The sequence below is a fragment of the Protopterus annectens genome, chromosome 12.part0 (assembly GCF_019279795.1).
Source record: "Protopterus annectens isolate FY-2018-M chromosome 12.part0, PAN1.0, whole genome shotgun sequence".
NCBI classification, from domain to species: domain Eukaryota; kingdom Metazoa; phylum Chordata; order Ceratodontiformes; family Protopteridae; genus Protopterus; species Protopterus annectens.
This window is the reverse complement of record NC_056746.1, coordinates 1,224,416-1,249,074: the sequence shown is the minus strand read 5'-3', so window position 1 is coordinate 1,249,074 and position 24,659 is coordinate 1,224,416.

Genomic DNA, 24,659 nt, shown 5'->3' with positions numbered 1-24,659 from the left:
AAATCTTGGATACCCAGTTACAAAGCCAGGCTACACAGTAAGAATGCTTGTATTCACAATAAAAACTCTTGGATACTCAGTTAGAAACCTGGATACATAGTAAGAAAGCTTGTATTCAGAATAAGAAATCTTGGATACCTAGTTAGAAAGCCTGGATACACAGTAAGAATGCCTGTATTCACAATAAGAACTCTTAGATACCCAGTTAGAAAGTCTGGGTACACAGTAAAAAGCCTGGACACTCTGTATGATTACCTTAATTCACAGTAAGAATGCCTGGTTACAAAGTAAGAATTCTGCTGAGTGACCTCCCAAACCTCTTGTATCAGGGGCACATGGGATATATGCAAATGATCCTTATGAACATCGGGTGTTTCAGCTAATTGGTGATTCTGAATTCCCATGACTTGTTTCATCACCTCTGATACAAGAGGTTTTGGAGGTCACTCAGTGAAAGTTCTAGCTTTGCTGGAGTTTTCATTATTTTGTTTTTACTAATTGGTTTTTCAGTGACCTCCTCACTCATTGTTTTAGAAAGTAAGAATTCTGGATACACGGTAAGAATCCTGGGTATTCAGTAAGAATGGCTGGAATCACAGTAGGAAAGCCTGGTTTCACAGTAAGAATGTCTGGATACACAGCAAAAATGAATTAATTCACAGTAAACAAAAAAAAAAAAACTCAATAGACTCTGATAAATCTTGATTTATAGTAAAAAAATCCTGGATTTACAATAGGAAAGCCTGAAAAGACAGTAAGAATATTAGAATCAGTACAAAAGCCTGGCTTCACAGTAAGAATGCCTGGATACAGAGTAAGAATCCTGGATACACAAAAAGAGTGCTGGGACACACACTAAGATTACCTGGATTTAGAGAAACAGTGCCTCGGTGTATAATAAGAATCCAGGATCTACAGAATGCTGGATTCACATTAAGAATGCCTGGATACAGAGTAAGAAATCCTGGATACAAAGTAAGAATACTTGGATTCACAGCAGAAAACATCTGCATGAACAATAGAAATGCTTGGATTCACTGTAAGAATCCTGAAAACACAGTAAAAATGCTTGGATCCACAGAATGAATGTCTGATTTCACAGTACGGATGCCTGAATTCACAGTAAGAATGCCTGGATTCAGAGCAGAAAATACCTGAATAAACAATAGAAATGTTTGGATTCACTGTTAGAACCCTAAAAACACAGTAAGACTGTTTGGATGCAAAGAATGAATGTCTGATTTCACAGTATGAATAGCTGCATACACAGTAAGAATGCCTGAATTCACAGTAAGAAACCCTGCATTCACAGTACGAATGCCTAGATTTTCAATGAGAAAGCCTGGATAAGCTTGGATTAACAGTAAGAATTCCTGGATTCACAGAAAGAAAGCCTGGTTACAAATTAAAAAAAACACTGGATACACTGTAAGAGTCCTGGAAACACAGGAAGAATGCCTGGATTCACAGCAATAATCCTGGTTACACAGTAAGAATGCCTGGATACACAGTAAGAAGGATTGCATTCACATTAAGAAGCAGGAAACATAGTAAAAATATTTTTAAAAAATTAACAAGTACAGGAATCAGTCTAGTTCCAACCTCACCACTACAAGTGTTGAGGAAAAAATAAAAACAGAGAAATTAGTGGTCTTAAAACTTCGTTGATGAGCTCAGTCACAATAATTTCCAAAAATCATGAAACCAAGGTAGTGTTCCAAAGCAACAAGCCTTTATTCATCACAGACTAGCGATGCTCAGTAACAAAAAATCAGAAATATTTTAACAATGTTAAACATATAAGCTTTTATATACATCGAAGTAGGTGGGGAAAATATATGTATTGTTTAATTTTAAAACGGACACAGGGCAAATTCAAGAAAGCACCTGCATACAACGAAAATCTATAATTTATTGAAGTGCTTTTCGTGCACTCAGTGAGTGCACTTCATCAGAAACAGTGAAAACATATACAAATGAGGTTTAAATAAACCAAACAATTAATCCATTCAATTAACTTTTTTAAAACCCGCCTTTCTTTCCTTAAAGTCACAGTAAACTAAGTAGTCCTAGATAATATGTAATGGACTTCTTACCCTAATGCTATAAATGTATATAATGTAAAGCTTATAAAACTAACCTTAAACTAAAATACTATAATTACATGTGTATAAATAACATATAAGGTTAATCACCTTATGTTGATATAAATATACATATATGGGGATGTATTATAACTTACACCATATAAATAATAATAATACACAATGGTGCTTAAAATACACATAAATATATCTGCATAACCTGTGGCTACATGAAGTCAACAGTTAATAAAACCCTCTAAAACCATACACATAAAGGTATATATATATATATATATATATATATATATATATATATATATATATAAGTATTTAACAAAATTATAAAACGGATTTATAAAAATAATAAAAGTAAATAAATAGTAATGAGAGCAACATCAGCGTTTCAGACTCTTAAGTTTTAAAATACTACTAATTGAGCAGGATTCATTTAGACCAGGGTAGTTATAAGCGTTAAGCCTTATTTGCCATTCTAACTCTAATTCTTCCAACTGCAAACAAGCTGGACCCCCTCTTTTAGTTTGATTAACTTGGTCAATCACTGCAAACTTAAAGCTATGGTTGCTATATTTCAGGTTATGTTTGGCAAGTGCATTGTCCAATTTCATTCTGCTAATAGCATATTGATGTTCATATAACCTTTCACGGAGTTTACGCTCCGTTTTGCCCACATAAAATGCAGGACAATTTTGGCATTTCGCCACATAAACAACCATTCTACTATTACAATTAAATCTGGCTTTAAATTTAATATGATGGCCATTAATCATCAGAGAGTATAGGTTATCCACAAATTTACAATAATTACAGTCTTGGCATTTAAACATACCAGTAATCTTAGGAGGTACCCTTCGTTGGCGTTCAAGGTAGTTTTTAAGGTTATATCCTCTCTTATATGTAACACTTGGGCCACCCCCCAATTTTACACAAATGGTATGGTTAATGCCAAAAAGTTCCCAATTCTTTTTGATAATCTCAAAACATAGCTGACTATGTATATTATATGTGGTTATCAAGTTGGGAACCTTCTGTGTCTCAATCTCATGTCCAACTATGGTAGGGTTGACACAACCTTCAACCATATTTTCAACAGTGGGTAATTGCTTAATACTCATCAAAGGTTGATATATACCATTTGATCTTTTAAACTGGACTTCGTCAATTAAATCATCCAGTAGGGTAACTGGATAACCTCTGTGCAAAAACATAGATTTTAAGACTTGGCATTCCTGCACAAAGGCACCATCCTCACTCACAATGCGTGCTGCTCGCACAAGCTGTCCCTTGACAACGGAACATTTTTGGTGGTATGGATGGCAACTTGTAAAGTGCAAGAAGGAATTGGAATAAGTTCTTTTCCTATAAATGGAAGCTGTAACAGTACTTAATTTTTACCTACAGAAAGTCGGAGTAGCTATGGGTTCCCCGTGTGGCGCTAGTATAGCCAACTTAGTGATGGCATATTGGGAGACTGAATATGTCTTTAGCAATGAAGTGCTTAAAGAAAAAATAATATATTATACGCGGTTTTTGGACAATATTTTTATCCTCCTTAAAGGTGACTTAACTAGTAGTAATAATATATTACAAACATTTAATGAATCTACGCAATTCTTGCAATTTACAGCTTCCTTTGATACAGAATCCTTAGCATTTTTGGATGTATGGCTTACAAAGAATAGGGAATTGGGTACTGTTACAGCTTCCATTTATAGGAAAAGAACTTATTCCAATTCCTTCTTGTACTTTACAAGTTGCCATCCATACCACCAAAAACGTTCTGTTGTCAAATGACAGCTTGTGCGAGCAGCACGTATTGTGAGTGAGGATGGTGCCTTAGTCTTAAAATCTATGTTTTTGCACAGAGGTTACAGTGATTGACCAAGTTAATCAAACTAAAAGAGGGGGTCCAGCTTGTTTGCAGTTGGAAGAATTAGAGTTAGAATGGCAAATAAGGCTTAACGCTTATAACTACCCTGGTCTAAATGAATCCTGCTCAATCAGTAGTATTTTAAAACTTAAGAGTCTGAAACGCTGATGTTGCTCTCATTACTATTTATTTACTTTTATCATTTTTATAAATCCGTTTTATAATTTTGTTAAATACTTATATATATATATATATATATATATACCTTTATGTGTATGGTTTTAGAGGGTTTTATTAACTGTTGACTTTATGTAGCCACAGGTTATGCAGATATATTTATGTGTATTTTAAGCACCATTGTGTATTATTATTATTTATATGGTGTAAGTTATAATACATCCCCATATATGTATATTTATATCAACATAAGGTGATTAACCTTATATGTTATTTATACACATGTAATTATAGTATTTTAGTTTAAGGTTAGTTTTATAAGTTTTACATTATATACATTTATAGCATTAGGGTAAGAAGTCCATTACATATTATCTAGGACTACTTAGTTTACTGTGACTTTAAGGAAAGAAAGGCGGGTTTTAAAAAAGTTAATTGAATGGACTAATTGTTTGGATTATTTAAACCTCATTTGTATATGTTTTCACTGTTTCTGATGAAGTGCACTCACTGAGTGCACGAAAAGCGCTTCAATAAATTATAGATTTTCGTTGTATGCAGGTGCTTTCTTGAATTTGTCCTGTGTCCGGTTTACGTTTTCGTAGTTTGAATCTTTGTTTTGGTTTTATAGATTGTTTAATTTTAAACCGGCCTATTCCAGGCAAACAATATAAACAGGGCTATGAAAGTGTATTTAAGAACAGCAAGTACCCAACCCCACACACTACTGCTGATTAGATCAAACTAAATCCTAGTTAAGGAAAATACTACTTATCTATTTGCAAGCCACATTCCAAGATCAAATATTAAGAAAAACATAACATGTACGTAAAAAAAAATATATATATATATATAAAGACTTTTAACTAAAATCGCTTTTGGCTAACTAATGCAATAAAGCCTTCATCAGGTCTATAACAAGACCTAAAGTCAAGGAAAAAACACATAGCTACCCAACCATAAACATAATCAAACTAGAACACTATAAATATTACATACATCTCTCTAATAATATCTAGTAAATATTCATCCATGTGTATTAGTGTACATAAAAAAACTAAGTTATTAACAGGTCAAAAAAATGTCAGTGCTATGCAAAAAAGCTTTCATGACAATTTTCATGTTTACAGCCCCAAAAAACATGTTTATATAATGAAAACTAGTAGAAAAAACACATAAAATACAGAAAACAGTGGATGAAGTAAACTAGTAATGTATAAAAGTGTGCAGGTGTGTCCTTGAGTGTACACCAGTATGGTAAATGGGGGAATTAAACAAATACTTTTTTAACTTGTTAACACAGTTTAATTACTTTTATGTAATTGTAAATATAACAATGTCACAAGTCATAATTCAATAAAGGTGTTTAAAAAATACACTACATGGTAGCAGCAACATGAAAAATGACTAGACATGTTACGTAGGGTGACAAGCGTGGAGACAAAATGCAAGATCAGCATAAGAAAGGTTCTCAAACACCAAAACATAAGTTTTATAATCTTTCAAAGGATGAGATATTAGCACTTAAGAATTTGAGCAATGATAGAACTAGATGTGTAATGAAGGCTGACAAGGGTGGGGGCATACTTGTTACAGATACTGACAGTTATATAATGAAAATAGAGAACATGCTGAACATACCTGAGTTTTATTCTAATCATTCATTTGAGGAGGTTAAAACTGCATATATACATTGGAAAGATAAACTAACCACAATGCTTAATGAAGAACTTATAAGTGAAAACTTTTTTTGAGCATTTGAACACTCCTCACCCTAAGTTACCTTGTTTTTTTTTTGGGGGAGGATTCCCAAACCCCATACAAACAGGAAAAATCCACCTTACAGACATGTTATTGAAAGTGGAGGCTCAATATCAGAGGCTACTACCATATATTTAGATTTTATTCTTCAAACTCTTGCTGAAAAGGACTCATCTTTTATTTTAGATTCACTTAATTATTAAAGAAAAATAAAAGTGTATGTGAATGAACAAATCATTTTGGTAATTATTGTCTTGTATTGTCTAGAGGAAAACAATTTTTAGTACTTAATAAATAAGCACCTATTCAGACAAGTCTAAAGGTCAGCTCCCAGTGCTTTTTCCTGTCTACCTGATGAATCTGGGCATCTTGGGACAATGCAGCAATTGCCTCATGTACACAGACAACCCTCTCCTCCTACCACCCAACACTACAACCTGTGAGAGATTCACTTATATAGCCAAACTGGAAGCAAAGCTCTCTTCACCAAAGACTGGCCTAGACAGTCAAGAGGAGAAGGTAAACACTTGCACTGCACCACACTCATCACATAGTCTCTCAAAACCTACACCACCAAAACACAAACACAAAAACACAAACACACACCTACATTCGCGGAGGCTCTCAGTACAAATATGCCCAAACAACAGAGACCTCCAAAGCAGAAATGCAAGCAACCTCCACCCCCCAACACAACCCAAATGACACATAGCCCACATACTCAGTGTGCCATTCAACTACAGCCCATAAGGCATAACGTACCCAACACTCTAGTCATAGGTGACTCTATAGTCAGGCACACTGATGTTCCACTCACCAGGCTAAACATGGAAAAAGTTACTGTCAGCTGCCTGTCAGGTGCCAGGATCCACCACATAATGCACGCACTCAGGTCACTCCACAACAAATACAAATATGACTCTGTCATTGTCCATGTTGGTGTGAATGACCTGAGATGTACCTCCCTGGACTACATGAAAAGAGACATGGAGGAGCTCTCCGAACTTGTAGCCCAGGCTGGTATGACCTTAGCCCTGAGTAGCATCCTGCCATCACCCAGAATGACACCACAGTACAAGGACAAAATGATTGACTTTAACAATTGGCTAAGCTTCTGGTGTCATTCTAAGGGAATCCAGTATCTGTCTGCCTGGGATGACATGATCGACAGACCACGCTGCTTTGCCAGAGATGGCCTGCACCTGTCGCCCTTGGGATTCTGGATACTGGCAAAGGCTCTTGCCATCCCTATAGTGCCTTTTTAGGCAAAGTTCAAATGACAAATTCACCACTGTAACAGGTACAAGCAAGCAAAATCTGTGGGTAATGCTACTCAATGATAGAAGTCTAAACCTCAAAATGCACTCACTCGAGGCACTCCTTAAAATGGAGAACATTGACATCTGTACAGTGACAGAGACCTAGTTCAAAGCTCCAGAGAGCACCCCTGCATTACCAGGCTATAATTCATACCACACCTTTCAGCCACCAAACCCGGACCGAAACACTAAAGGTGGAGGCGTGTCCTTATTCATTAAAGATATCCACACATCCAAGCTAGTTGCTCAGCATAATGCATTCGAGATTATCCAAGTTCAAATAACTCTGGACAAAACCACAATCCAGACTGTAGCTTGCTACAGACCCCACCCCCCACCATGCCCCAGGATTCCCACTCCTCTTTTCTTGATACACTGGAAAATATTAAGGTACAACCCAACACTCTAATAATGGGTGATTTCAACTACCCTACCATTAACTGGGAAAACTACTCATATACCAACTCTTTTGCTCAACGTTTTCTGGAAATCATCAATTCCAATGCCTTGGATCAACTTATCCACACCCCCATCCTAGACCTGGTCATCACCAACATGGGTGACCAGTGTTCCCCGCCAGAGGTCAACTACTTGTTGGTCATATCCGACCACAAGCTAATCACCCTAGACATCCACATCCCGCTCCCACTCCCCATTAGGAAAACAACCGTAAAAAATTTCTCCAAAGCCAACTTCACGCTTCTTAAGGCAGAAGTGGCAAACGTCACGACACCCATGCAGATGGACAATAGAGGTACAACTGCTGAATCCTACACAAATGCACTTTATAAGTACTTACACAAGTGCATGGATCGTGCTATCCCTAACAGAATCAAGATGCTATCCTCCAAAAAAAGGAAGCCAATCTGGTGGTCTTCTGCCATAAACAAACTCTACAACAGAAGAAAGAAATTGTTGCAAAAAAGAGTAAAATCCCACGATTGGAGGAACTCCCTGGTCAGCCTCAGTAAGAAGCTGAGATCCCTCATAAAATCCTCTAAAGCTAGTTATGAAAACAAAATTGCCACTGATTCTAAAGACAACCACACATCATTCTATAGCTATGTCAAAAAATCTCAATGGCAACACTCAGATCTGCTCTGAGTTACAGCACAATGACACTAAATATAAAGAACCAACTGATATTGCCAACATCCTGGCAGATAGGTTCAGTGATAACTTTACCCCCCTCTCACTCTCTAAAGGGCCCATCTTTATACCGGAAGAATGCAAAGTTCCTGTAATCACGGCTGCACAGGTAAAAACCTCAATCTCCAAAGCTAAGAACACAGCATCCATGAGACCTGACAACATCCCAGGCTGCCTTCTACATGAACTACAGAATGAACTTGGCACCCCCACCTAAGTACCATGTTCAATCATAGCCTCACCTCAGGCTGTGTGCCCATTGAATGGCGCACCATGACAGTTATCTCACTCCACAAAGGGGGGGCCACAACAGACCCCCGGAACTACCGCCCCATTAGCCTGATGAGCCTCATCTACAAAGCCATGGAATGTATCATCATGGAATTCATAAAGACATTGGAGATCTCCAAACTCTGGACCGCACACAGTTTGGGTTTGTAAAAGGCAGATCATGTCTCCTAAACCTGATAGACTTCTTTGAAATAGTCACCAAAGCCATAGATGAGGGTAAGGTGGTTCACAAAGCCTATCTAGATCTCACCAAGGCATTTGACACCATCCCCCACTCTGGAATTATAGATAAACTCACTAAACTAGGTATAAATCCTTATGTCACAAGATGGGTTGCCAACTGGCTTACTGACAGAACCCACACAGTGAAAATAGCAGACTCCAAATCAGACTTCAGACCAGTGACAAGTGGAGTACCACAGGGTTCAGTCCTGGGTCCTCTCCTGTTTGGTATCTACTTCTCTGAAGTACAGGCTAACACAGAAGGTCTTTGGCTAACTAAATTCACAGATGTCTGCAAACTAGGAGCCATAATCAAAACTCCTAACGATGTGGACATCCTACAAAAGGGCTTCACTGAGACAGATGCCTGGTGTCAAAGACATGGTCTCAAGCTCAATGCCAAAAAGTGCATTGTCATCCCCTTTGGTAAAAACTCTGTACCCATGAACTACCACATAGGAGGTAGTCTACTTAACACCGAAAGTTTGATAAGAGACCTTGGGACACAGGTGGAGAGTAGTCTCTCCTTTGATAATCATATCGCCACAGTGGTCAGGAAATTCTTCTACGTGGCACACCTCATCACAAAAGGTTTCTCATCCAGAAAAAAAGAGGTCATTGTTCCCCTCTACTCATAACTCATTAGACCCATTATAGAGTACAACGCTTCTTTTGGTATGTACCTCACAAGACATCTACAACAACTAGAAAGGCCGCAAAAATACCTCACAAAGAGGATTACTGGCCTCAAACAGATGCCTTATGAAGACCGTCTCAAAAAACTCCAGCTTTACTCCGTCACATATTGCCTACTCAGAGGCGATCTCTGCCTAACATACAAAGCTATGTCAAACCCAGAGCTGTTGGACATACTCCACTTAAAGAAATCCCAATCCCTCTGAGCTACATGCTCTAGGGACCTAAACCTTGTCACCACAATAAACAGAACATGCTGGAGGGATAGATTCCTGTCCCAGAGTCTTCCCATACTCTGGAACAGACTACCTATCTATGTGAAACAGAGCTCCTCATTAACACTCTTCAAGAAAAATGTTGATGATTGGATGGGTAATAGGAAATTCACCCAGGGATCACTTCTGTGGTTCTGCTTGACAGGGGCACAGGAAAATAATTTTCTTGAGTGGCGAAAGCCAGGGTACCTTTTTGGCTAGGCTTGTATAGGCCCTAGGGCCAATAGCCTAGTACCTACCTATGAACCTATGAACCTATGTTGAAGCCCTTTACACTGTGTTACCACATGTGTACTGTATTGAAGCAGCTGCAGAGGCTTATAGCAGAAATAACAGTGCTACACAAGGGTAAACTGAATGCTTGGAAAAGCTAATAGACTTGGCGTTGAGTTACATCTTTTTCAGTTTCAATGGCTAGGCTTACAAACAGATGAGGGGGATAGTCATGGGTGCAGCTATGGCCCCTAGCCTGGCCAATGTAGCCTTAGGCAAGTGGGAGGAGGAATTTATACTGCAAAGTGAATCTCAGAGTTTTATGACCAGCTACCTTCACTTTATTGATGATGTATTCATAGTCTGGCAAGGTGAGAAATCCAAACTCACTGAGCTTATCCATTGCATCAATAACTACACCCCTTCCTGAAATTTACCACTTCCATCAGCTCGCAGTCAGTGCAGTTCCTTGATATGACAGTCACTAATGATAAAGACAGAGGAAAATGAATTAGTAACTTATACAGGAAATTAATGTGTAACCTATACAGGAACCAACAAGAGTAAACTATTTACTTCACAGAGACAGTATGCATCCAGTAAAAACTAAGTTCAATGTAATAAAATCACAAGGCTACAGATTAGCATGTATTACCAGAGATTTGTCTCCTTTTTTCAAAAATATGAATTTTATTTTATTTATTTTTATTTTACATTTGTTAATCGGGAAAGTCCAACTGGACACATATCCATTCTCAGTGGAGGCCCAGGGAGAAAAGCTCCAATAGCATGTCAAAGAAATTACACAAGAATATCATAGAGAGATATAGGTTCCATAGAAACATAAGCTATGTATAGATTAACAATTCCTTTAGTAAAGTCAGCATACAGCATTCTAGTAGTAGGGTTTATATAAAATCTAAAATATAAACACAAGAACAATTTTTTTTGTCTTTCTAAATTATGAGTTCTCTCAATATTTTGTTACAGAAATAACCAGTGATTATTAAGCTTTACAGTGAAGGGAATTAGGGGACCTTTAGTAGAATCCTTGAACATGGTATTGGTGAAAATTTACCTGGGGGGTAGCATGAACAAAACCAACTGTTTGAGAAGTGGGTTCTCAGGAGTTTCTTAAATTGAATAGTGGCAGTAGTGGAGGTTATTTGGCTAGGTAGTGAGTTCCAGTTTTGGCAATAGTGCAGACAAAGAGAGATTTGCCAGCATCATTTTTGTGTCTGATAATGCTTATTAGGTTCTGAGAACTGAGATCGTAAGGCTCTGGTAGGGATGTGGGGGTTAATTATATTTTGAAGTGCAGGATTTTTTTCTGGAAGGTAGAAGAGATTATGCACTATTTGTGAGGTGATCAAACAGAAGTAATTGAGGTAGCTTGAACCAATTGAGTTGGTTAAGGGCGAGACAGTGGTGGGATTTGCATGAGCTTTCAGTAGCAAACTTGGCTATTTTGTTATAATAAGATTCCATTTTGTTCAGATCACTCTGGCGGAGATAAGTAAGGATGGGAGAGGCATAGAGAAGGATGGATAAGAAATGAGTTCTTGCAATAGTAGCTTTGGTTTGTTTAGTTATAAAGTGTTTGTTCCTGTAGAGAAGTCCTAGTATTTTACTAACTTTATTAATGGTTTGTGCTATATGGATGTCAAATTTGAGTTTATTGTCTATTTCTACACCTAACAGTTTAGTGTGTGCAGTTGGAGTGATTTGAATGTCATCTTTGGAGTGAATGGTGAAAGTGTTGTTGGGGGGAGCATGACTTGGGCCGTAAAGAATTAATTCAGTCTTTTTGGGATTAAGAATAAGTTTGATGTTTGTGAGCTATGTTTCGGCTAGAGTAAAAGTGTTTTGGGTAAGGATTTACAGTTCTTTTAAGGTGGGGGCAGCACTTATAAGGTGGTGTTATCTGCGTATTGTACTACTGATGCTGTGAGTGAGGAGGAATTGATTTGGTTGGTGAATAGTGAGAACAGTAGAGGGCCAAGGATGGATCCTTGAGGGACACATATGGATACTGGTAGCAGGGGGCACAGCTGGTCATGCCATAGGACTTCCTGCTGTCGACTAGATAAATAGCTAGTAAACCATGATATAGTGGAGGGGCTGAGGCTTAGGTTAGATAAAGTTTGGAGAAGAATGTTATGGTCTACCATGTCAAAGGCTTTAGATAAGTCTAAGAAAATGGAATATACAAATAGTCCCTTGTTTCTATTGTGGTTAACTATATCTGTAAATGATAGCAATGCTGTGGTGGTGCTGTAGGATGGTCTAAAGCCATGCTGAGTTTTGGAGATTAAGTTGTTTTGTAAGAGGAACCGAAGTAGATGGAAATGTACAACTCTCTCTAATATCCTGGATAGAGGTGAAAGTATTGCGATTGGGAAGTGGTTGGTGAGTTCAAAGGAGTTGCCCCCTTTGTGCAGTGGAATAATGTGTGAAGTTTTCCACAGGGTGAGGACTTTGTATTTTGCAAGTGACCTGTTTATGAGGATGGACACAAGATAGGCTATGGCGTCTGCTGCTATCTGAAGGAATTCAGCTGGTAGGGTGTCAGCAGCTAGTGTGGTTGGTTTGAGTTTCTTAAGGAGCTTTGAAATAATTTTAGTGGGTACAGGGTAAAGGAAAAAGTTGGTGGTATTGTTTTGAGTAGTTGGGTGGGTTTTGCTAGCACCTGGTATATGGCTGCTAGTGAAATTGAGGGCATCGGTAAGGGTTTGGACTGTTTCAGTAAAAAACTTGTTAAATTGTGTGGGAATGTTGTCATGGTTGTTTGGTAGTACTGGGGTTGGGGTGGTGGCTTTACCTGGGTGGATTATGCCATTTATTGTAGCCCAAAATTTCTTAGGGTTGTTGGCATATTTTTCCTGCATGTTTTTGTAGTAGCTACTTTTGTCTAGTTTGGTTTGTTTTTTGGCTTTGCTTCGAAGTTCTTGGTAGGTTTGCTTGAGATCACTGGTTTTGTTCTTTTGATATTGACTCCAGGCCAGATCCCTCTCTTTCACTGTAGTCTTAGTATCTTTAGTTAGCCATGGAGCATAGTTAGCTTTTAGTCTTATAGTTCTGGAGGGGGCATAACAGTTTAGGATTTGCAGGAAAGTGGAGTTAAAGTACTGTATGGCGTCATCTAGAGATAGTAGTTTTAGGGGTGTCCAATTACAGCTTTGTAGTGAATTGATGAAGTCAGTTGCTTTAAAGGTCTTTTTGTTACGTATTACTTTGAGGTCGGGGTGGCTTATGTAATGGGGTCTGTTCCAAATTAGGTAGGTTGGTTGATGATCACTTAGACTGTCAGGTAGACAGCCAGAGTGCCATGCTAGAATGGGGTCAGATAACAGAATCCAGTCTAAGATGGATGCGCGTTTTGAGGTTTTGTCTGTTCTGGTTGTGGTGGATATAATTTGGGTAAATCTATGGAGGTTAATGTGGGTAGTTGGAGTGTGGCTAGAGTAGTTCAGCCAGTCAATATTAAAATCACCTAATAGCTCAGCCAGTCAATATTAAAGTCACCTAATAGTACAATGATCCTGAAAAATGATTTCTTTACCAGAGGATATGAATTAAAGATGTTACATATGATCGTGGATTCCATTATAGATTCTAAAACTAACAATGACGCTATGTGGAATAGGCCTTTTGGTGGAATTATGCAATGAGGACACCTTAGACCATACCATGTTATAATGCCTTCCACACATTCAGACCACAAAATGAAAGTCCAAGAACTAAAGGAGCTGAAGTATCAATATTCATTGAAGATAAATACACCCCTAGATCGGTTAAACAAAACAATTCCCTTGAACTAACCTAAGTCCAATTGACTGTAGGTAAGACCCCTCTCCAAGTTATTCCCAGTTATAGGAACCCCTCCATGAACCAAGTTTCCCACACTGCATACTTGGATCTGCTTGAATTGCACAATATACACCCAAACACCCTGGTTTTAGGTGACTTTAACTACCCATCCATAGATTGGGTAAATTATATGTAAATTATGTATGTACAAACACACTTGTCCAAAAGTTCTTGGACTTCATCAACTCCAATGTCCTGGACTAGTTGGTCGACATCCCCACATAGGGCCCAAACATTCTGGATCTGATTCTTATTAACATGGGTGGTCGTTACACCACCCTATGTGTGCAGTCCTCCCTAATGAGGTCTGAGCATAAATCAGTCTCATTACAAGTAACAATAACATCTGACTCCCATTATCAGCAACTAGACTAAAGCACTTGTCCAAAGCCAATTACAATCTAATATGTGATGGCAGTAATAGCTTCATAGCCCCCTACCTTCACTGATGGGTCCCTGCCCTCACTCAAAGGGTAGGATGTTGGCATAGTGGTTAAGGTGTTCACTTTATGGGCACAAGGTGCAGGGTTTGATTCTCACATGGGGTAATTGGCTAGGCTTAAAATGTCCCACAAGGGCAGTCAGCATAGTATTAATCCATGAACCTATGAACCTATGGCATAGACACCTATACTGTGATTTACACCAATGCCTTGCATAAGCATCTATACAAATTTACTGACTCAGCTGTACCTGATAGGACCAAAACAAGATCCTCAAGAAAGAACAAGCCTGCCTGGTGGACATCCACCATTAACAGGATATGCAATAATAAAAACAATTGCTGTCCAAGAGCAGGAAGGAATGGTATCTGAATTGGAAGTATTCTCCTTGGTTTAAACAAGCAAATACGATACCTCATAAGGCATTATAACGCTAACTATGAATCTAAATTAGTCTCCTTCATTAAGGATAACCATAAGGCCTTCTTTAGCTACATCAGAAACCTTAAAGGGAAAATCCAGATCTGTACAGAAATGGTTGTTAATGACACCACATATACTGAACCCACAGAAATTACAACCTGCTATCAGATAGGTTCAATGAAAACGTCTCCCCTCTGTTCCCGCCACATATCCCCTAAAGAATCCTGTCACCTGCCATGCACCTAATATCTCCAAGAAGGAGGTCATAAATGCTCTCTCCAAAGCCAAAAACACAGCCTCTATGGGACCTGATAATATCCTAGGCTGTGTTCTAAATAGATAAAAACAGGAACTATCTACACTGTTCGGTAGACTTTTTAACCACAGTCTAAGCACTGGTTTTGTACCTGCTGAGTGGAAAACAGCAGTCATAATCCTGTTACATAAAGGAGGCACCTCCACTGACCCTGGGAACTGTAGACCCATAGGACTGACCAGCCTAATTTGCAAGGCTATGGAAAGAGTAATCATGGACCTTAGCAACAAAGATATAGGAGACCTCCAAACACTCACCCTGACCCAGTTTGGCTTCATTAAATGGAGATCCTATATCTTGAACTTAGTGGACTTCTTTGAGACAGTCACTAAAGCCCTGGATGAATGCAAATCCATGCACACAGCCTACCTGGACCTGGCCAAGGCCTTTGACACTATGCCCCACTCAGTCATCATTGAAAAACTCAACCATCTGGAGATCAACCCATATATTGTCAAGTGGGTTGCAAACAGTCTCACTGATATAATGTGCACAGTCAAAATAGGTGACTCTACCTCCAGAAGCAGACATGTAACCAGTGGTGTTCCACAGGGATCTGTGCTGGAGCACCTATTGTTTTGGAATCTACTTATTGGATGTATAAGCTAAACAAAAGGCATATGGCTGACAAAGTTTGCTGATGATTGCAAACTGGGTGCAGTCATCAAGTCCCCAAACAATGTCAACATCTAAAAGAGGGACTTACACAAACAAATGACTGGTGCCAAAGTCATGGGCTAAAACTCAATGCAAAAAATGCATTATCATCCCCTTCAGCAAAGGCAGCATCCCTGCAGATTACCAGATTAATAACAGATCCAATCAGTAGTGAGAGATTTGGCCACACTGGTTGACAGCAACCTTTCCTTTGACTACCATGTCTCTACAGTGGTAAGAAAGGTTTCTTCATTGTCCACCTCATAAGTAAAAGGTCATTGCACCCAGAACAAAGGAGGTTATAACCCCCCCCCCCTGTACTCCTCACTCATCAGGACAATAACAGAGTACAATGTTACCTTTGGTATGTACCTTACCAGGCACGTGCAGCCACTGGAAAAAACTCAAAGGTTTCTTACAAAGAAAATTCAAGGTTTTCAGCATATGTCATACATTCACAGACTGAAATCACTGTCACTATTATCTGTGTTTTACAGAATACACACAGGCGACCTCTGCTTTGCACATAAAGCAATATCAGATCCTGCTCTAATGGAAATGCTGCACATTCATAAATCAAATGGTGAAAGATGCGCTCACTCTAAGGAACTCAGCCTAGTATGGGACATCAACAGGACTTGCTGGAGAGACAGAGATGCCTCACAAAGGTTACTTCTTCTCTGGAACAAACTTCCAATTCTGGTGAAACAGAGCCCTTCAATGACCCTATTTAAATGTAGTTTGGATGACTGGATGGGAAACTGCAAATTCACTCTAGGAGTTTCACCTGTGTCCCTCTTGGACAGGGGCAGTAGTTGTTGACTTAGATCCACCTAATATCTTGATATTCTTGGGAACGGGTTGTACTTGGCTAGGCTTGTAAGGACCCTAGGGCCATTATCCTAGTTACCTCCTATGATCCCAACCCAAAAGAAGAGAAAAGTAAGGACAGTTGGATACTACCTTACACCTGGGATTTCAATATATTATTAAGGAGAACTGGACATCCTCACTGACAGTCATCAGCTTGTAGGGGTTTTAGGGCGTCACCCTAATTATGTATATAAAAAGAGTTGAAGTATATGTAGCTGTGTGGAAAAGAAAATAAGGAACACCAGGATGTCAAGAGCACTAAAATGTGTGGGTGACCTCACTGCACTTTTTGTGAATACTTGATGGAGCGCGACTCATTTGAGTGGCCCTATCTTAAAAAAATGGTGAAATCTTCACCAGGTGGCAACTGTAATACTGAAAAAAGTTGTATACAGGGCCATGTGTAATAACTGCCCTGCATTTTATGTGGATAAGACTATGAATAAACTGTAAAGGAGGATTGCAGGTCATCTTTCTGACATCAGACGTAAATGCCAGAGGAACACCTTATCCAAACACTTATTAGAGCACCCCAGACATTCTGGTTTTAAAGTTATCATTCTGGACTGTGTGCAGATGGATGAGCTCAATGGGGATGTCAATAGTGTGTTTCAGAAAAGAGATTTATGCTGGAAGTTGAAATTAAATGCATTCACAAAACCAGAACTTTACTATTGCTTTATTAGAAGTGCATTTAATTTATGTAAGCTGACACTCAATCTGTAAAGTTTTTTAGGGGATATTTTGAGGAATATTTTTATGTACTAAAATATCATCATCTTCTTTCAGCTGTTCCCATTAAGGGTCACCACAGTGGATCATCTGTTTGCATTTCTTCTGTCCTCTGCATCTTGCTCTGTCACACCAACCATCTGCATGTCCTCTCTCATTACATCCATAAACCTTATCTTAGGCCTTCCTCTTTTCCTGTTACCTGGTAGCTTCATCCTTAGCATCTTTTTCCCAATATACTCAGCATCCCTCCTCAGCGCATGTCCAAACCAATGTAATCTTGCCTCTCTGGCTTTGTCTCCAAACCTTCCAACCTGGGCTGACCCTCTAATATACTTATTCCTAAAGTCCTGTTGATGTCCCATACTAGGCTGAGTTCCTTAGAGTGAGCGCATCTTTCACCATTTGATTTACGAATGTGCAGCATTTCCATTAGAGCAGGATCTGATATTGCTTTATATGCAAAGCAGAAATCACCTGTGTGTATTCTGTAAAACACAGATAATAGTGACAGTGATTTCAGTCTGTGAATGTATGACATATGCTGAAAACCTTGAATTTTCTTTGTAAGAAACCTTTGAGTTCTTTCCAGTGGCTACACGTGCCTGGTAAGGTACATACCAAAGGTAACATTGTACTCTGTTATTGTCCTGATGAGTGAGGAGTATGGGGGGGGGGTTATAACCTCCTTTGTTCTGGGTGCAATGACCTTTTACTTATGAGGTGGACAATGAAGAAACCTTTCTTACTACTGTAGAGACATGGTAGTCAAAGGAAAGGTTGCTGTCAACCAGTGTGGCCAAATCTCTCACTACTGATTGGATCTGTTATTAATCTGGTAATCTGCAGGGATGCTGCCTTTGCTGAAGGGGATGATAATGCATTTTTTGCATTGAGTTTTAGCCCATGACTTTGGCACCAGTCATTTGTTTGTGTAAGTCCCTCTTTTAGATGTTGACATTGTTTGGGGACTTGATGACTGCACCCAGTTTGCAATCATCAGCAAACTTTGTCAGCCATATGCCTTTGGGTGTTTCTGTGTGTGTGTGTGTGTTTGTGTGTGTGTGTGTGTGTGTGTGTGTGTGTGTGTGTGTGTGTGTGTGTGTGAGTGTGTGTGTATGTATGTGTGTGTGTATTATTGTATGAAGTGTGTATATGTATGGGTTACATTATTATGTGGTCTCTCTCACCCAAGTACATCACCCATTGTCATAATTTGCAAGGTCTGTTGATGTCCCTTGCCTTAGAAGTACCTTCAGACAGGTATCACCCCATAACCTCTGTGGCGCATGTGATAAATGCGTAACAATGTAGTAACAATACATAGCTAGGTAAGGGTTCTAATCTCAGTCATGGCAAATGTTTGTGAAAGAAGAGTATCTTGTGGGTGTGTGTTTGTGTGTGAACAAAATCCATTGGATGAGCATGGTCCATATTTTATGCCATGGTACACACAGTACACATTCCTAGGTCTACTGTATGAAGTCCACTTTCACATCAACTGTAGAGGTATTTGCAGACACTCTTCAGCCCTATAAGCCCTGTGCAACAGTATGTAATAGTATGGTATGAATTACAAGATAGGTTGGTCTGCTAATGTCAGTGCTGGCAATGCGTGTGTGTGTGTGTGTGTGTGTGTGTGTGTGTGTGTGTGGTGTGTGTGTGTGTGTGTGTGTGTGTGTGTGTGTGTGTGTGTGTGTGTGTTTGGTCAACACAATATCCTCTGGGGTTGAGGGCGCTAGCAATCTGAGATGTGTTCCACCCACCACACTTACCATTATCCCCTATACTAGAGTTGATGTCAACCACCATAGACTGAGATACAACCCCTCAGTCCTATCAGCTGTAAGGCACATGCAAGAACTGTTACACAGACTTGTGAAATGTGTGCCTTGACAATGACATGGTCAATGTGTTACAACACTGCCATACCCCTCGTTGGTGATGTCTGCAGGACCACATCCTGCTGACACACAGACACCTGGAACACAAACAGAATGCATGTCAGAACACATTCGCTTAGTGTTACTAACACCAATAATGCATCATGGCTGAGAAGGTACGCACACACTCTGATGTGTACCCATTATAAATGCCAGATGACATCACCTTACACAGCATTAAATAGTTACACTCTGCTGTGCATCAGACCCATATAAGCATGTACCCGCTTCAATAGTATGGATGGCATGGATGTGGTACAGGTATCATCATATGCTCAGGGTTTTGTGTGTTGTGTGGGTTTGTCAGAAGCCTAGGCTAGGCCATACAGTTGACATCATGTGTGTGTGTTTGGGGGGTGTTCATTAAATGGGCTGTGCAGGGGTGATGTGTGTGTGTGTGTGTGTGTGTGTGTGTGTGTGTGTGTGTGTGTGTGTGTGTGTGTGTGTGTGTGTGTGTGTGTGTGTGTGTAGGTGACTTTTCTGAAGGTGATGCATGTGTTTGTATGCACACAGTCACACCATGTGGGCACCCTACACAGGAGTATTTTGGACAGCTGTGGGCCATACATAGCAGGGTGTACAGTTCACCATCTCTGACCATGGACATGGAACTGGGCCTGCCTAGATTATCACCAGCACCACAAGGGCCAAGTCCAGATGCAGTACTACTCCCTGATGGTGACTGCTGCATGCTGGATCCACATCCCTGTTGGGACTGGCCAGACTCACGTGCCCATGGCCTGCTGTGTCATGGCATGGACAGCACACCCCCTTCAGTAGTGCTGGTGGTACTGTCAGCATGGGAATTTGATGGTGCACGACCACAGAGACCCTTAACTGATTATGGTGCTCCCCTACAGCCACATGGCTGCTGGTCAGCATCTGCCAAATGCTCAAGCACAGATATTCTACAGTCGAGGAGTGTCAAAGTCTCCACCCACCGGCTATCCATGACCTCAGTATGCTCACAGATGGCTGCAGTGAATTTATATCACCACGGACACCAGGGACATTCTCATCCACAACCCTGCATATATGTCTGGTATTATGTTCATTACATGCCTGTGCCCCCATGATGGTCCAAAACATGCATCTGGTGACTGCTGCCATGGCACTTGCAACAGGGGCATGACAGGCTGCAATCCTCCTCTGAGCACCCCTGCTCACCTGGCTGTGTGGGATCTTGCCAGCACTTTGCCTATGGCTAGTGCCTGCACCATCACTTGACATAGTCACCACAGTAGCCTGTTCTATGCCACCACCTGCCAACTGGTAATGGGGTATGTGTGGGCATTGTAATTGTGTGTGGGGATGGGGTTGACAATACTGGAATGCCAGCCAATGGCACATTATCAGCCCCTGACAACCCTACCTGTGCCTCAATATGTGTATCATCATAGTCAGAGTCTGCAGAGACACTGACATCAATATTAGAGCGGAAGGGACCACAGCCACCATGTCCACCTATGAGGGAAAAAACACACATAGACAGGTGAGCTGCCTCAAAGGCATTACACAGACCTCACATTAGCTTGACTGGGGGCATTCACAACACACAGATAATAACATACACACTCTGGATGGACCCTCAGCATCATGCAGAGCAGCCCTTTACAACTGCTGTTGCTACTAATATACACCTCTGGGATATGTGAGTGGTGTTAGTAGGTGATGGCCCTTCACCTAGCACACACACTGCACCCATGTAAATTATTGCTATTCATCTGTATAACACTGTGGCAACTCCTACACAGCATACCCCCCAACTGTACAGGCTTACAGGGTTTTGCTGAATGTATACATGTGTGGCTCATATATTTGGTCTATTCCTCATAACTCCTGTGTTTGTGTGATACATGAATGGGTTGGCCTATAGATTAGTTTCACTAAGTTATGTCATAATTTTAGGTGCAGACTGCATAACGTGCAGTATATGTATGTTAAAACAAAGACCGTTACTCAAACAACTTCCTTTACACATTACAGTGGATATAGTAAGTGTGCACATACCTGTTAACATGCCATGTTTTTGTGATATATCACATGATACCTCAGAAATAATGTCCTTTGATAATCACATCGACACAGTGGTGAGGAAATCCTTCTACGTGGCACACCTCATCACAAAAGGTTTCTCATCCAGAAAAAAAGAGGTCATTGTTCCCCTCTACTCATCACTCATTAGACCCATTACAGAGTACAATGCCCCTTTTGGTATGTACCTCACAAGACATCTACAACAACTGGAAAGGCCACAAAAATACCTCACAATGAGGCCTCAAACAGATGCCTTACGCAGACCATCTCAAAAAACTGCAGTTTACTCCGTCGCATATCGCCTACTCAGAGGCAATCTCTGCCTAACATACAAAGCTATGTCAAACCCAGAGCTGTTGGACATGCTCCACTTAAAGAAATCCCAATCCCTCTGAGCTACACGCTCTAGGGACCTAAACCTTGTCAACACAATAAACAGAACATGCTGGAGGGATAGATTCCTGTCCCAGAGACTTCCCATACTCTGGAACAGACTACCTATCTATGCCAAACAGAGCTCCTCATTAGCACTCTTCAAGACAAATCTTGATGATTGGATGGGTAATAGGAAATTCACCCCAGGGATCACTTCTGTGGTTCTGCTTGACAGGGGCACAGGAAAATAATTTTCTTGGGTGGCAAAATCCAGGGTACCTTTTTGGCTACGCTTGTATAGCCCCTAGGGCCAATAGCCTAGTACCTACCTATGAACCTGTGAACCTATAACATTGCCATCATTTCATATGACATATAACCTGTGCAATCCAACTGAAGAACATACATATCAGTTACAGGTAACATCTGGTAACTGAAATAGGTACAATAGGCTGATTGCATGAATGTGCACACCCTTAAAGTAATACTCTGTTAAAGCACCTTTTGATTTAATAACAGCATGCAGTCCTCTTGGGAAGGTGTCTATCAACATAACATATCTTGACTTGCCAATGTTTGCACACTCTCCCTTGCAAAACACCTCCAACTATGTCAGATTGCAAGGGCATCCCCTGTGCACTGCACTCTTTAGGTCACCCTGAATATATCCTATTGGATGTAGGTGTGGGCTCTGACTCAGCCAGTGCAGAATGTTGCATGTGTTCTGGTGAAGCCATCCTTTTGTTGATTTGGATGTATGGTTTGGGCCATTATTGTGTGGAAAGGTGGAATTTCACACCATCCACAGCTCTGTGGCAGACACCAGAACGTTTTGGAGCCATAAGGGACCAGTGTTTGGAACTGTTCATTATCCCCTCTAACTTGGCTACAGCCCCAGTTCCAGCTTGTGAACAGCTACCCCAAAACAGGACACTGCCATCACCATGCTTCACCATGGGGGTGGTATTGTTGTGGTGATGCATAGTGGTGATATTGCACCAAACACACCTGTCAGAATTGTGGCCAAAGAGTTCAACCATGGTCCCATATTACCATAACACATTTTCCCACTTGATATTTGGAGACCTGATATATTGTTTTCAGACTTTCACCAGGCCTGGATATTGTTTGGTGTGAGGAACTTCTGCCATCTTCCAACCCTACCCTATTGGCAGGACATATGGAGACCATGGAAGATTGTTGTGACATATAGTACACACCCAGTACTTGCCAGGGATTTCTGTTGCAGTAGGGCTCCTGGCCAGTTTTGTTGTTGTATTCTCATAGACTTTGGTGGGATGTCCACTCCTTCACAATGTCACTGTAGCCCCATATTTTCACTGCCTTTTGATGACTGTCTGCACTGTGTTCCATGGTATGCGCAATGCTGTGGAAATGTTTTGGTACTCTTCTCCAGGCTGATGCATCTCAAACATGTGGTCCCTTAGCAGCTTCATCAGCTCTAGCTGAACCATGGCTGTTGCTGTAGCAGGCAACTGGGTATATGTTAGGATAATCCTGGTAGGACAGCTGACTGTTATTTGCTGTCAATCAAAGAGTCTCTGTAATTGATGGTTGTTGTGTACCCAATAAGATGTACTGCTGTAGTTATATCAAAAGCTGCCTCAACACAGTACTAGCTTCAGCCTGTGCACACATATGCATCTAGGTTGTTGTACTATTGTTATGTGCCATTATTGTTCCCCTAACAGATTTGTTTGCTTTACAATTGAACTGTACAGGTTATACATCACAGGAAAGGTTGGCAGTATTTTGAACTTGTCTATAGTGCTCTCATTTTTGTGTATCACACATACCTGGCATTCTAACAGGTGTGTACACCTTTTATATGCACTCTATACCACTGATTTCTACAATATTGCCTTAGTTTTGGGCCTTTGTCCCCTATTTTGTCAGTCTTTGTCCAAGTGTCCTGCAATGACAGGTTGTGGGGTATGCTACAGATATGTTACATCTCCTGCAAATAGGCCAGTGCAATGACCACCATGATGCAATGCAGTAAACACCACCATCGGTGAACATGCAGACAGGCTGTGAGGTATGCTACAGATATGTGAGATCTCCTGCAAATAGGCCCCTGTCATGACCACCACGATGCAATGCAGTAAACACCACCACAGGTGACACGCAGACAGGTTGTGAGGTATGCTACAGATATGTGACATTTCCTGCAAATAGGCCAGTGCATTGACCACCATGATGCAATGCAGTAAACACCACCACAGATGAACATGCAGACAGGTTGTGAGGTATGCTATAGATATGTGACATCTCCTGCAAATAGGCCCCTGTCATGACCACCATGATGCAATGCAGTAACCACCACCACGGGTGAACATGCAGATATTGCCAAATGGCTAAGTGTAACAGTTGTGTGCATGGTCACATGCATTAACTTTAGCATGGCTGGGGTACTGGTGAGCCACAACAGGAAAACCCCACACTTACTGGGTTCAGACTGCTGTCCCATGTGCAGACCAGCGGGACTATGTAGTTGTGAAGGAGAGGAATTGTCAGCAGATTCACATTAGGCATTGGTTCAAGATGAACGCTATGTTTCTGCAGAGGTACAGTACACACTATGATATTACACAATTTGCTGTCCTTACCATAGATGTGCACTTGGGTGCATTACTACACCCCACCCACTAATCCATTTTGTACTGACATAAGCATCTAGAGACTCTGTAGAAGACAGTTTAAATGCTATCTTATTACATTAATGTGCACTTTGGCCTTACCTGGATGTTCCTTGCCTGTTGCCTGGGTGCCAACCACCTACACAACTGCTGTTCCCCATGTTTGAGTTTGTGTGGGGGCTACCCCAAGTTTGGCAAGGAGCTCCTCTGTTGCCAGAAGTGGGGCCTGTATGGCTGCCCCCCATTGGTAGCAGT